The sequence below is a fragment of the Galeopterus variegatus genome, unplaced genomic scaffold, assembly GCF_000696425.1.
Source record: "Galeopterus variegatus unplaced genomic scaffold, G_variegatus-3.0.2 Scaffold8647, whole genome shotgun sequence".
In the NCBI taxonomy this organism is placed as follows: domain Eukaryota; kingdom Metazoa; phylum Chordata; class Mammalia; order Dermoptera; family Cynocephalidae; genus Galeopterus; species Galeopterus variegatus.
In genome coordinates this window covers 59,821-71,491 of record NW_007734758.1, presented here as the reverse complement: position 1 = coordinate 71,491, position 11,671 = coordinate 59,821, and the positions used below count along the sequence as shown (strand labels likewise).

General features: G+C 48.7%; 1 long non-coding RNA gene across 1 annotated transcript in view; it reads right to left on the bottom strand.

Annotated features, from left to right (window-relative positions):
• The window catches only part of LOC103608628, a 9,997-nt gene extending 1,156 nt beyond the window's left edge, over nucleotides 1–8,841 (bottom strand). The window contains exons 1-4 of the long non-coding RNA XR_552075.1: nucleotides 8,477–8,841; nucleotides 7,939–8,075; nucleotides 5,726–5,888; nucleotides 1,119–1,274 (exon numbers count right to left, since the gene is read on the bottom strand). This is a non-coding gene — a long non-coding RNA (uncharacterized LOC103608628). The remainder of the gene's footprint in view (nucleotides 1–1,118; nucleotides 1,275–5,725; nucleotides 5,889–7,938; nucleotides 8,076–8,476) is intronic.
• Nucleotides 8,842–11,671: the final 2,830 nt, after the last annotated feature.

Here is an 11,671-nt window from a genome sequence, read left to right as displayed (position 1 = left end):
AAGTGCTTTCACCCCCGTTACTCTCAGGTGAGCTCATCCCAGGGCTTCTTGGGGGAGGATGGGGAGAGACGAGGAGAGACAAGCTCAACCTGACAGGACAAGTTCCCTCACCATCAGGCCCCTGTCCCTGTCCCCCCTCATGTTCCTGCTGGGCACACTTGCTGAAGGGATTCATGAGGAAATCTCCAGGGCTCCTGAGATTTGAGAAACATCACAGACCTACTCCACAAGAAAGGGCCCATCTCCCCTCTTTCTGCCCCACTCACTGGCTCCTTCCATCTCCATCTAGTCCATCTCCCAAACAAGTCTTGGAAAATGGACATAGACATTCTACTGTCCCATGAAGCCTTCCCAGGTGGTCAGAGGCTGGTGCCCACTTATTGGCCTCCTGTCTGGGCTTGGCTTTGGACAACTGTCTGCTCCTTCCTCTGCTCTGATTGGTTCTTTACCGACTTGCCCCTCCCCCAGTCTCTACCCATACACCCCTAAAAGTAGCCTACCTCTCCAGCTTTGTTCCTACCCCTGCACTGCTTGGGGGCTCCGCTTTCTTCACTGTTCCCCCTGGGCCACTGGAGCCTCCTGTTCCTGCTCTTCTCATCCTTCCCAAATCTTACCTGTCAGTATCCCGTTGTAGATTACTTGTTCCATAGTATCCCTTCTAACTACTATAGTCCACACTGATCTTTCCCTTCTGGATACCTGTATACTCAGGGTGAGCCCCGACCTCCACAGTTTAGAACATCTTATATTGGCCACAAGCACCTCGACTTGTAGGTCTGATTCCCCAAATAGATGGGGTGCCCGGTGGAGACCTCTCTACTTCCCCACCTCCACTGGGCATGGTCACTTAGCACCAGCTCCAGAGGGGCTCCCCTTATCTCTTGGGGGCTAAAGGCTGCACCCCTTCTCCTCCCTTCTCTCCATTCCAGACACAAATTTCCCAAAGAGAAAAAAGGAAGCTGCTCATATATTCCCAAAGAGAATGAAATGCAAAAAGAATGTAGAACAGGGAACAAATGCTCCACATTTACAGACACGAGGAGTGGCGAGGCAATGGGATTTGCAAAGGGCAATTTTGACTCACCTAGGGTAGGGTCAGAGCTGTATAGTCTCCTCACCTCTGAGAGACACTGCACTCCACCCTTCCCTCCAGAGCTGGAGGTGACTGGGCATCTGGAAGCCTGGGTGAACTGCCTCGTTCCTTTCCACTTGTCCTCAATTTGCTGGAGGGGGGTATAGGGAGTGGCGGAGGGCTGGAGTCTTCCCTGAACTCCCTTTCTCATTGAAATAGGACAGAAAATGAAGATGAAAGTGAATTTAATAATTTCAACCCACTCCTTACATTCACCAGCATAACCAACTTGTGCCTAGAGGTGAAAATAAATCAAACCAAAAGTAAAGCAGGAATGACTGCAACTGGACACTAGGGAGAACTGGTAGATCATTAGGTTAGAACATGGACAGGTAGAAGAGAGGCACTGTAGGTATCTGAAGGAAAGGGAAAGGTATCTGACTGCTGTGAGTTGAGGATACACACACACCTGGAGGTGGAGGAACCTGATCATATCAGCTCTTGAGTTCTGCTCCAGTTCTGAGCTGCCATGAATGAGTCCAAGGATGGGACAAATGGCCCACAGGTGGAGAGCAGTGGATTTGAGGCCTGCAGCCCCACCTATTTTCATATTGATTGCACCAGCCACCTGGGGAAGTCAGGAAATCTAGATTCTGGTTACCTCTGCTGGCCTTGGGCAAGTACGTTCCCTTCTGGGCTCAATGCCACTATCCTCAAAATAAGCAGACCAAGCCAGATGATCTCTAAGGGCCCTCAGCCCTGCCTGCTTTCCAAATCAGTTTGAGAGCTTACTGTCTTCTGAGACTGTTGGACACTTGCCTGCATAAGTGCCCAGTCTGGGAGGGACATCCAGTCCCCAAATCCACTACAGGACACTTGCTTCTGCTCCCTGACTGCTGGCAGGCCCCAGCCTCTGTAAGCCCTGACATGCCACCTGGACACTGGCAGCATCAGATGTATGTGACAAGGCGCACCTACTACTAGCTTCCCCACCTCAGAATACAAGGAGCAATGGTGATGTGACCTGTGATTGCACCCCCTTCTCCAGGTCATTTCCAGCTAAGAAGCATCCTGCACCCCACTCCTCTAAATGCATAATGCAGGCAAATCCAGCATCCACTCACCTGAGACCACCCTGCAATCAAATGAGCCAAAGTACCCACTCACCCCACACCTGACACTATCCTATGGCTTAGCAAGGATGCTCTCAACCCCAGCTCTCCAAGTCCTCCCCAGCAGATAAAGCCTAGCTTCCGTCCACCTCCTCCAGGAAGCCTTCTCTGGCTATGCCAGTCCACACTCATCTGCCCCCTCTCTGAGGGTCTACACCACTTACTACCCAAGCCCCAGAGATACCATTAACCATGTGCTTGCATTCTCTGTTGAGACAGTTCTGCTGCACAGCATCAACCTTGTTTCCCCAACCACAACATTACCTACATGAGTATCTCATGGAGTACAGGGGCTCAGAGTGATTAAATAAGACCAAACCTCCCTATGCATAGCACTTGGAAATTAAATTAGACAGAAAGTTAAGCTGCAGAGAATCTGCAATATATCGTGGCTTGGAGAACGCAGAGGTTTACTTCTCTTTTGGCAGAACCATGGTGGATGCTGCCAGTGCTGTGCTCACGTTCTCTCAGAGCCCCTTACCTTTCTAAACCCACCAGCCCAGCTTCAGTGGCCAGCACCTGCATCTTTGCCAGAGGGCCGCTGGCATTCACTCTGGCCACAGGCATATGGAAGACTGGAGGTCCCCCAGGGACTGATGGGTGCCAGGGTAAACTGCACTGGCTCCCTCGCCCCTCAGCCAGCCCTGAGGCTTTTACCCTATTTCCCAGAGCTTCCCTGTAGAATCAAGTCCTAGTCACCCACTGTGGGAGCTGGCTTGATTACACACTGTGTATTGGCTGCCTTCCTATCCCTTTGTCACCTCCCCATTCACCTGCCGGTGCTCATGCCCTCCTGTGCCAGCCACATGCATCAGTCCCCTTTTTAACATGGGGGACTTTGCTAAGACAAGACAGCCCCAAGTTTCTTCCCTCCTGTTGCCCTGCCACCCCCACCCCACCCCAGCATGTCTTCCTGCTCTGCATTGTCAAAGTGGAGACCCCAGCATATCCACGCCCAGGCTTACAGGAAGGAAAAGAGAGGAAGCATCTAGGGAAGCAATTTTCCTATGAGTGAGTGAGGTAGAAGCTGCGCCCATTCCTTTCTTTCACGTATCTTTGGTGAGAATTTAGCTGCAAGGGCAGCTGCAAACATGTCCAGCTCAATGTCTATTAATAGGGATGAGAAGAAACGATGGTGGTGGACACCAGCCATCTCTGCCACGAAACCTGAGTAACACCTTCCCACTTACTGGGCTCCAAAATATGCCACAACCGAGGTGCATAGCTTCCATGTGCTGCTTTGCTAAATTCTCTCAACACAATGAGAGTGTTACTACTGTTATTTACAGAAAAAGAAACTGAGTCACTGAGAAGTGCAGTACCTTGCCCGATGTCACCCATGAGCAGTAAGGGGCAAGGTCAGGATCTAAACCCAGGTCTGGCTTGTGGATTTTTCTACTCTGGTTATTCTGCTTTTTATCCCCATAAATGCATTCTATCTGATTAGATATCTTCCTCTGAAGGTGACAAAATTGGAGGCCAGAGAAGGGCAAAGACTCACTCAATTCACACAGAAAGCAAAAGGCAGACTGGGTCAGAACCCAGGGATCCTGGCCACCTGCCTACCGCTTCCTCCAGGAAGCTTCCCCTGTGCTGACGACCTCCAAACAGCTCCTGCCCCGACTCAGGCTAGTGCCTATGCGGCTGCCAGGGAGAGGGACGTGGATTCTTTGGGTATACTGAGTCCAGAGCCCAGCCTTAACCCACAGCAGCATGTAAAGTTTCTAAATAGAAAATCTACCAATCAAGGTGACAGTAATGGCCCAGTGTCCCTTGTTATCTGTGCAGCATCCTCTGTGATCAGCTCACAGACCTTGAATCAATTCTCCAGCCTCTCCTGGAAGGAGAGGAATGTTTGTTCTCTTGGGCCTGACTGTTGGCATGTAGGAATTAGACAGTGAAGAGAGATTGGGCCACCAGGGTCCCCAGATCCTCCGTGAAGTCATCCCCTCGCTGTCGTCAGTGTCAGTTGCCTAGCAACTGCCTTTGGCAGATGGTGGCACTGAGAGCACGCCAGTCTCTCCCACGGCTAAAAATACATTCCGACGAAAACAGGTCTATTTTAAAAGATACAGTACGCTCTCAACATCTTTCCTTGTCTGCGAGGAACGGTGCTGGGCCAGGTCTCTCTGGGCTTCTGATTTCGTCTGCCAGGGTGGAGGGGAGCATTCAAGGAAAAAAAAAAACATAAGGCCAGGCACCAAGGGGGTGCTCAGAAAATTGTCATGGAGGAGGAGGAAGAGGAGAGAGAAGAAATAGCGAGCTGGGAAGGAAATATGTAGGAGTCGGCAGCCAACCCTCTAATCTGGCCATATTCTTTACCTACTGGAGGGTGGGGTTAAAGAAGATAAATCATAGAATCACAGAAGCCTAGAGCTGGGAGAGATGCAATCCCATCTCACAGCTGAGAAAGCAGAGGCCCTGAGGGGTTAGGACGGGAAGAGGTGGCTCTTTGCCCTTGCTCAGTGTGCAACGGCCGAGGCCCCCAGCCGGGCATGACTCACTCCTGTTGCCTGCGTATCAGCGAGTGTGTCTCCTAGCCCCTCACCAGCGTGGCCCTTCTGTTTAATCACCATCATCTGCAGCCTCTCCTGGCACAAAGAGAGTAGCAAGTCCATTCGTGCATGCACTTAGCCATTCATTCATATCACAAATATTTATTAAGCACCTATTCCGTGCTGTGCCAGGCCCTGGAGACACAGCAGGACAAATGCACGTGGTCCCCACCTCACGCTGCTTGTGGCCCCCCAGGTGAGGCAGGCATTGAGCAGACAAGCACAAGGGTGACATCAGAGTCAGAGCCATGTCTGGGCCTGATTACTAGATCTGTAACCACAGGGTATCACTTAATTAGGATTGCAGGATAAAATACAGGAGGCCCAGCTAAATTTGAATTGCCGATGAACAAGGACTTTTAAAAATTAGGAGGCTGGCCAGTTATCTCAGTTAGAACATAGTCTTTTAACAACAACTTTTAAAAAATACAATTATATCCCCAATATTATATTATCCAAAGTTCAAATTTAACTGGGCCTCCTGTGTTTTTATTCGCTAAATCTGGTAACCCTACACTTAATATCACTTTTGTTCAGATTCCCCATCTATAATATGAGGAAAATAGTATCTACTGGTAGGTGTTCTTCTGCAGATTAAGTGAGAATGTGTATATATCTATGACTGGAAATATATCAGGTAAATGCCGTGTTCTCTCCTCTCCAAGCAGGGCTTACCTGGGGTTTTGCCCTGGCCAGCCACATGTTTAGGAGAGATGTGCGTGTTAGTCCCGCTCCTCCCCCAGGGTCTGGCAGTAGGTGGATGGGTAGAGGTAACGCTGCCAACAGAGAATTGCTGGCCCTGACCAGCACTACAGGCAAAACTTAGGCTGATTCCTAGTTCCTTTATCAAGTCAACCTGTAGATTTCCCTCAGACCCTGGGTTGCTTGTTAAAAATATAGATGTTTGGGCTCTACCCAAGACTTACTGAATCCGAATGTCTAGGGAAGGACATGCCCTTTAAACAAAATCCCTGGTAGTTCTCTGGACTCTCAATTTTGAGAGCCACTGGCCTCGGGTACGGAGAGGGATTGCTGTTCCTTACACCGTGACAAAAGGCTGCTTTGGAATGTGGGATCCTGGCCTAGATCCTGAAACAGAAAAAGGACATTAGTGGGACACTGAGTGAAACTTGAAAAACGTCAGTAGTTTAGTTAATGGTATTGTACCAATGTTAATTTCTTAGTTTTGATCATTATACCATGGTTACATAAGATGTTAACATTAGAGACAGCTCGGGAAAGGGTGTATGGGAACTCTCTGTACTATTGTCGCTACTCTTGTGTAAATCTCAAATTATTTCCAAATAAAAAGTTTAGAAGAAGAAAGTCTGCTTTCGCTCAAAGCCTGTCTTGGGCCTTTCTCCAGTGCCATTGTGCACCAGAGGGCCCAGTATGCAGGTCAACTCTACCCCAAGCTGGCATCGGTTAAGCAGTTGCAGGCAGCTGAGAGGGGCCCCCACGCACAAGGCACTGGGAGAACATTGCTTCTCTTCTCTGCCATTCACACTGGGGCTTAAATGTCAACCCCAATGAATTACATTTTAATCTGTCTATGTTACCAACCTGCCCAAGGCCCTAATTGGATGCCAGGCACACCCGCTGAAGCATAATTCATGCATAATTCATCAGCTGGGAGGCAGGAAGGCCTTTCATCACAGGCCAGGGAAAGGAGAGAAAAGATCAGGGGAACATGTTGGAGAAGGGAGGAGGGAGAAGAGAGAAAAGGAGGGGGCGGGCAGGAGGGGGAGGGCAAGGGAGAGGAGTAGGAGAAAGGAGAGAAGCAGCAGGGGAAGGAGGAGAGAGGTGAAGTGGGGGAGTGGGAAGGGAAGAGCTGGAAAAGGAGGGAGAGAAGGCAGGGTTGGAGGGCAGGGGCGAGAAGGGGCCTGGAATAACCTTCCCAGCATAGTGTGAGTCTGCTCACTCTGCTCCAGGGCCACCTCGTCCAGGGAGTTTTCATTCGCTCCCCCAGGCAAGCTCAGGCCCTCCTTCCCTCGCTCTCCCATACTACCAGGATGTACCTCTGTTACACTTTCACTACTCACAGGTCCTATAATGCTTATTAAAATGTCTGCCTCCCCCAGACCATGAACCCTCTCTCTTTGGGATGATGTCTGCCTCAATGACAGGTCACCACTGCCTTGCAGAGTCCCCATGCATGTGTTTGTTGAATGGCTAAAGGGTAGATCTCTAGCTCAGGCCATCCAAAGAAACCATCTTAACTAATCAACCCAAACAGGATTGAAACTGCTTGACCTCCCTGGCTTTGCTGCCAAACTTGCTCCAGCTGTTCCCTAGGCCACTCTTCACCTGCTGCAACCTCTGTCTCCTTCTGCCTCCCATCTCCCAAGGCCAAGAACCACACAGGAAAGCAAACACGGTTATATTGAATAGAAGGGCAAAGTCCATATTTCTTTGGGCATGCCTCGCACTACATGGTCAAGGCACATAACGCCTCTCTGCTCCCTGCCTACCTCAGTCCTTTTCAGCTGGGCTTCCGTTTTACTCAGACTCCCCTGGTCCAGGTTGCCAATCAACTCCTTGTGGTCAAAGCTGATGGGTGCTTCCCTGTCTTCCCCTTAACTGACCTCACAGCAGCATTGAACCCTCCCTCCCTGACACACATCTTCTCTTGACTCTGGACACCACGTCCTTCTACTTTTCCTCCTTCCACCTTAGCCGCTTCATGCCCATGTGCTCTACTGTGTCTCTCTCCTTTGGCCAACCCTTGACTGCTGGGGAGCCCCAAAGCTCACTCCTCTGAACTCTGATCTTCTCTGACCACTGTTTCTATTTCAATAGCTTTATCAAGTTCCATGGCTTTAAATGCCATCAAATACTAATGATTCCTAAACATATTATTTCCACACTTGACTTCTCCCTTAACTTCCAAGCACAAATATCCACTCAATCGTCTGTATTTGTTATCTATTGCTGCATAACAAGTTACCACCCCCAAAATTAAGCCATTTAAAACAATAAACATTTGTTATCTCACATTTCCTGTGAGTCAGGAATCTGGGTGCCACCTACGTGGGTGCCTCTGGCTCAAGTTCTCTCATGAGGTTGTAGTCAAGCTGCTGGTTGGGGCTGTGGTCTCATCTGAAGGTATGACTGAGGGAAGATTTGCTTTCAAACTCACCCATGTGGCTGTTGGTAGGATTCAGTTCCTGGCAGGTTGGAGTGAGGGTCTCACAGGCTATTGGCAAGAGGTCTCCTTCAGTTCTCTGCCAATTAAGACCTCTCTATAGGCAACTATCAACAGGGAAACTGTCTTGCCTAAGAGCAAGGGAGTAAGAAAACAAGAAAGAGTAGCCAAACAGAAGCACGGTCTTTTTTAACCTAACTCCACCACCTCTGCTGAATTCTATTTGCTAGAAGTGAGTCACTAAATTCAGCCCCATCCAGGGGGTGGGAATTACACAGGTCATGAACAGCAGGACACAGGGATCATCGGGGCCATCTTAATGAAACAGGGATCTCAAATGAAACATGTCCATAATGGAACTCTTGGTTTTTCCCACTCTAAACTCACTCCTCTCCATGTTTCCTCTGTCTTAGGAAGTAGTGTACCAGCATTGTGATAATTGTGCTGTCCACTTTGATGAACTGTAACTGTAGCTCCTGGAATCCCCCTATTGCATGCTTTGAGGATAGAGTTGGCCAAAATGGGAACTTACACAAGATTTGAAAGGAGGAAGTGAAGCAGCTGTCACTATTCTTGGGAGGTCATTGCAATCAGATATAGTGATGGGCAGACACAGAGGTACCTGGAGCATCCCAGCTTGTCCTCACTCTCTTCTGCTCTGTGTCCAGCTCATCTTCCCAGTCGCAGGGCTTGCTGACCAACAACTGCCCAACGCCCACCTCCAGGTGTGGCTGCAGGCCCAGAGAAGTGGCAGCTGCACAGAGGCAAAAGCATCCCATCACCTTCTCCACGAGCTCCTCTCATGGCCTCGCCTTGGTGGCTGGAGGTGTTGGGTTTCCTGGATCTGCCTACTGTTCCAACTGTAATGAATCCCTTATTCCATAATAATTATAATTCCAGCTCCTTCTCATCTCCACTGAATTGTCTCTTCCTTGCAGAGCCCTTTCCTGAATTTACCATCCTATGTTCTCATCCCCCTATTCCATTAGACTCTGAATGAGATAATAATCAGTAATCGTTACCAACTTTTTACCATGTCCCACATACAGCACTATGTACTTTATGCTACCATAGATCATTTCAACAACACTCCTGTAACAAAGGGTGTATTTATTTCTACTTTTGATAGAAAAATTAGGCAAAAAGGTGAAGTGATTTGCCCAGGATCTCGCAGATACTAAATAGATGGTAAGAAGGAAATCTGAACCTCATCCTGCCTGTCTTCCAGCCCATTTTCTTCATCACATTATAATGCTCCTCATGCCCAAAGCTGGAGTTGTGCATTTCTCAATCTCTCAATCTCAGTGTCTTCAATTGTAAACCACACGCACCTCAGAATAAACTTCTATTCCTTCCCACTTTCCTACCCCTACAAATCTCAAAAACCAGGGAACCTGCACCGAGGTGAAACCCCACAGTGGAACCAAGGATTGAGCAGAGGGTCCGTGTGCCTTCCCCAGTACTACGTGGAAGAGTTCATTCTGGAACCTTGGCAGCACCCCGCAGGAGCCCCTTCTTACCCTTCTTACCTCGTTAATGGTATCAGTTGGGCTGAGACCCAACTCTCAACCACATACAGAGTTGCTCATGAAGGAACCAGGCTGGGCACCAGGCCTCCCGCTGGGCATTGTTTCTCTGCAGAAGCGGAGCCACTCCCAGGGCAGCAGGCCTTACTCCATGGGTAAACTACATCATGTCCCTGCAGTAGGGCTGGACTGTGTCAGACCTTCAAGGCCCACCTGGAGCTCTTCTGAGGCTTGTGCAACATGTGAAGCCACACAGTTAGAGAAACAGACATGTAATCCATCAGGTCAAGGGGCTACAGAGAAGCCAGTGTCACTTGGGTGTCACTGTGATTAGTTTCATGTCCACTGCCTACTGGTTAAAGCCCAAGGTCCTCGCCCACCACCCAGGGCTCCCTGGGGTCTGTCTCCAGCCAGGACTCCTGCCCAGATGCCCTGATCTGCTCTTTCCCTAGAAGATACAGGTCCTTTTGTCCCTTCGAGTCTCAGCTCAGAGCACTGACTCCCTCCCTTGACTTCTCCTTGCCTCTATACATGGCTCCCACCCTTGCTCAAAAGTACACGTCAAAGCCAACCAACCACATACAGATGAAACAACCTTTGTGAATGATTTTCTTCTAAGATTTAGAAAAATAACTACTTTTTCATCAATTTACACATTCCAACAATGTTTTTCCATCTGTTCTCTCATCTGATCTATCAGAAGTGATTAGGTGGGTTGAACATAAAGCAGCCCCACTGCAGAGTTGCGGAAATAATCATAGCTGGCACATTTTGAGCTCTTCCTGTTTGCCCAGTAGTTTACCGAGCAATTTCCATGAGTTAAGTACACCGAATGCTTTCAAAAGCCCTGGGAGGTAGCTAGTTATTATTCCCATTCTCTGAAGGCAAAACTGAGGCTCAGAGATATTTAATAATGAGCATGTTCATTGCCCTTGAACTAATAAGTAGACAAAGCCAGGATTTGGACCCTGGTCCCTAATTCCAGTTAAACTGTTAAACTGTACTCAATCACAAAAGAAGGCCCAGGCAGGTGGAGAGGCTTGGTCCTCAACACAAAGTATTTCAAATTTGAATTCAAATCACCTGGGGTTCTTATTAAAATGCATTAAAATGAATGTTTTGATTCTTCAGATCTGGGGAAGGGTCCAAAATTCTACATCCCTAACAAGCTCCTAAGTGATGCTCATGCTGCTAGTCCAAAGACCACAACTCAGAGTAGGGCTCTATACCACACTACCCGTGGGAGGTACCTGCCACCCGCTCTCTCAAGTGGGATCCTAGATAGATAAGCTCTTGTATTAGGCATGGCCCACTATTGCTATTCCAAGTGACACAAAACTCAATTCAAAATTTGGGTTAAGACAAAAAAGGAACTTATCCACAACTCAGAGTAGGGCTCTATACCACACTACCCGTGGGAGGTACCTGCCACCCGCTCTCCCAAGTGGGATCCTAGATAGATAAGCTCTTGTATTAGGCATGGCCCACCATTGCTATTCCAAGTGACACAAAACTCAATTCAAAATTTGGGTTAAGACAAAAAAGGAACTTATTGGCTTATGTAACTGAGAGGTCCCGGCTTCAGGCACGACTGCATCTAGGGGCTCCAATAATGTATCCAGACCTTTGCTCAGCTTCACGCTCCACATTGGCTTCATTCCCAGGCTCTGCACAGTGATGCGAAGGCTGCTGGCAGGATGAAGACACATGGGATGACCTGGACAGACAGAGCCCAGGCTGGTGAGCTGACAACCAGGCTAGAAAAGATAACAGAGTCAGCTAGGGGTGGCTGTTGAGTCCCTCCTAGTTTTGTCTCCAATATGGAGAAATTCCAGGTGTTCCCAACATCTCTCCCATGACCAAGATGTCCTTGAAATCTGAGTTGACTAGCAATGTCAGTGCTACTGGGCAAATTGAAGACTCTCAGCTAAGAAACAGGTTGAGGCAGCACCTTTTCAGATCTTCTGAGTTACTTCTATCTTCCCCAGCTGTGCTAGAGTGAATTATTGATCCCAGTTCTTCACTTCCTGTAGCATTGTTATAAATCCACACTTTTACTATGGCTTCTCAATGGGTGGAGTGAACAGCCCCACCCCTTGATTTAGGGGCTGGCCGTGTGACTTGCTTTGGCAAATGGATGTTAGACATGGAGTAAGCAGAGGTTTGACACCTGCTTGTCCAGTTTGGGTCACAGTCTTGTG